This window comes from Triticum aestivum, chromosome 2B, assembly GCF_018294505.1.
Source record: "Triticum aestivum cultivar Chinese Spring chromosome 2B, IWGSC CS RefSeq v2.1, whole genome shotgun sequence".
Classification (NCBI taxonomy): Eukaryota; Viridiplantae; Streptophyta; class Magnoliopsida; order Poales; family Poaceae; genus Triticum; species Triticum aestivum.
Window position 1 is genome coordinate 65,616,642 of NC_057798.1, and position 3,592 is coordinate 65,620,233.

The 3,592-nt window shown below is 41.6% G+C and overlaps 1 pseudogene; it reads left to right on the forward strand.

Moving 5' to 3' along the window:
* Positions 1–2,438: 2,438 nt before the first annotated feature.
* LOC123047701 (uncharacterized) lies at positions 2,439–2,591 on the forward strand (annotated as a pseudogene).
* Positions 2,592–3,592: the final 1,001 nt, after the last annotated feature.

Sequence of the window (3,592 nt, forward strand, 5' to 3'; positions counted from 1 at the left end):
TTAATTGGTCCAACAAAAGGAAAGGAAAATTAGATGTTTTGGAGCAACAAAGGAGTAGAAACTTTGCCTGGTGATGGTCAACCGTAGTCTAACAATTTGAGGACGTCACTGGAGTGTTTTTTCCTGGAACCGCTTCTTCTCGCGCGTATATTGGAATAATCTAAACATACCTACATGTGTTGATGCTGAAGTAGGAAAGTTTATTGAGTTGGTTCAGTTTCCGTGTAATAGATGTATCACTTTTCTAGATGTATACGTGTGGGTTATGTACTAGATCGTGCCCGACTTGTAACTAGTTGTTTTTTGTATTATTATTTTTTATTTTCCTTTTTCTTTTGCTTTTTCAAGAAATGTTCAGGAATTTCAAATATTAGTTTAAAATTAATGAAAATTGTGATTCCGATTTTTTTTGAAAAAAAGTCAAGAAATGTTTGTGTTCTCCAAGAAAAGGTTCGCAAATTTATTAAAAGCTCTTGTTTCAAAATATGTTTAAAATTTGAAAAAAGTAATATGTTTTCAAAAAATGTTCATGTTTTTTAAAAATGTTTACACCTTCTGAAAATGTTTTCGCTCTTCATATGTATTGATTTGCTTAGCCTGTTCGAATTACTAAACTTTCTTTTGGAATCCAATTTTACTAATCAAATTCACCCTTTAATAGAACGGGTTACGCACAGATAAGTGGCCTTCAGGTGTGAAGTCAGATAGAAGGCAACACATGGTGATGTAATTTCGTTTCCACACACTCTTATTTAGTCTCCTATCTGATCAAATAGCAAATTAGCTTGATTGTGGACATTTTTGAGCAACTTGGATACTTTCTAGCATATTTGAATTTAATAGAATGGTAAGAAATTCCTTTGTGCACAAGTATTGGGAAGCATATTTTACTTGAGTTTACTACTCACGGGTGAACTTATCATTCCGTTACAGGGGAGGGATTCTTCACCTTGGGGAAGACAGGGGCGAAGGCAGCAGAGAATTGGAGGAGTGTGGAGGGATGGAGGTAACGAAGTCACATCTTGCAAGGAAGAGAAAATTGCGTGTGAGAAGGGTGGAAGAAGAAGAGGTGGGTTGCCTTCGTGGGGAAGCAAAGGAAGTTAGGGGGATGCGGTGACGACACAAATCACAAACTGTTTTTCCTAATCATGCGACAGGTGGTCCAACGGGGACGACAAGAGGAAACTCCCCTATCCAACCCATGTGAGTCGCTCGATCCGACATGGACAACCTGAGAGGCCGCCCCTTTTCTCGCCGTTAATGTCTTTAATCACTACATTCAAAGTTAAATAGTGATAGGAGAAAGCTTATGTTTAGTGGACAGGACTTACAATCAACTTTGCATTGCAGTGGCGTCACACGTTTCAGAAACAAAACTGTTGTTGTTGGTCAGCAGGGCACTGTAAAATGAAATTTAGTTTTTTCTCTCCCCCCCCCCCTTTTTCATTGCGATGGAAACGAAATGCATGTGTGGAGATTGGATAAAATTTCAAAAACTCAAATCGCCATCCGAACCATCCCTGCACCTTGAGACGCTTCGGATTCTGCATCGCAAAAAAAAAAGAACGAAAGAAACGTTTCGAATTTTGAATCGCGGCCTACGGACAGAGAGAATCGTGTTTGTTTTGGGCTAGGAATAAAAAAAAGTACTCCACCTGCTACATGTTAATAGATTAGCCTGTTAGATTAAGCTAGGGCTCACATGGGCAAATGATTAGCCAATGTACGCACTAAGCACTGCAGAACTGTATAATTTATCATTTGATTTTCAAGATGGTGGTTCAGTAAACTGAACTGCAACTGTATGCTGGGCCTTCAGCTAGAAACTGTAGCCCTGGTAAATGTAAATGCCTTCCACAGCTTCACTGATTTTCGACAGCTTCAGTGATGTGTTTGCGTGAAGAACTTTAGTACTACCCGGTCACAGAAATGCTCTGTTCGTTTTGCCCTGATGCAAGTGAAGATTCAAATAAATATTTCGAGAACTGAAGCCACCACCCAAAGCATCGTGTACCTTCAAACCTTTCAAGCTTTGCATCGCAGAAGAAAAGAATTTTTTTCCAAATTTTGAATTGCGCCTTCTTCAGATAGATTTTTTTTTGTGAGACAATTCTTCAGATAGATAGAGAATCGTGTCAGTTTTGGGCTCAGATAGAGAACCTTTTTTGTCTGTGTGAACGGCTCAGATAGATCTGTTGTATACCCTGGGCCAGATAGAGAATCTGTTGTATACCCTGGGCCAGATAGATGGGCCTTCAGCGGCCGGCCGGCCGGCCGGCAGCGTGAGAAGAAAAAGCCTGCTCGATGCTGAACCGACGTGAGAGAAACCGGGAGACTGAGAACGATTGAGAACGTTTTTAGTCCCACCTCGGCTAGCTACGAGGGGCTGGGTGCAGAGCTCGGCTATAAGAGGGAGGGGGGCGCGGGCGTTGAGAGGCATCTTTGCGCTTGGGGCAATGACGCAGCTAGTGAGGTAATACCGAGGCGCGTCAATTGCTGGTTGAAAACTATTTCCAAACCCCCTCTTTGGCTCTCCGGAGCCACTGAGAATTTCTGAAAGGGCTCCCTCTCCTTCGGGCGAGGGTAAAGCCCTACAACACCCTAAATTCAAATCATTTTAGCTACGAATATTTTTTATATTTAAACTCTGGTTGTTCATCTGCCGTTTCTTCATCAGGGAGTCCGCCGGAACGCCGGCAATCCCGACCTGTTTCAGCCAATGGATGCTCCTTTGGCATTGCCTTTTGGGTTCTTCCTGATTTCATTCAATTCTGGAGGAGAATGTCGGTAAAGTGTGTCTCCTTGAAGTCCATCCGCCAACCGTCTCCCATGTACACTTTTACCTGAAAAGCAGCACTTCATTTCTCTTCTGAATTTTGAGTGGCACAAACAAAACTGAAGACCTCTGATGGCGACGGTAACGGCCAGGCGGACGCCAGCAAGGAGTAGATTTAGGTTTTTTAGATGTTTTATTACTTGTTTTTAGGGCCTTTTGCTATGTTCTGTTTTTCAAAAATCAATGCAAAAACAGTGTCTTTTGGTGACTTCGGTAGGATGGCCGGCTCCCTGTTTGGTGTTCGTGAATGCCCGGACGTGTCCACGGACATTTGGTGATGCACATTTAGAGATCTATGGTGGACTTGATCTAAGTTGTTTTTCTTACCTCTCAACCCACACTGTCTTGGAATATATTCAGTAAGCAGGTCTTTGGTGAAATATATTCAGTCTATACGCTCAAACTCTCTAGTCACCCCAAGCACCAACAACACACATTTGCGAGCTAAAGTACACCACCATAGCTAGTAGCTCTGCTGCACACTGCAATTCCTTATGAAATAGACCCGCTGTCCAAACTAATCCTAATTTACTCTCAAATGCACACTCAACATCTGAAAGTGCAACTTTCTGCCAGCCACCAAACTAGTCCTAATTTACTCTCAAAATAAATGAACACACAATCTGAAAGGTATTTAGTTTAACTTTGTGGTACTTTGGAATAATCCATCATTCTCGCTAATATTTCCTTACTTCTACAACCTGAAAACATTTGCTTCATTGTTCACTGTTCAAACTAGTTAAGCTGAGATTTCTT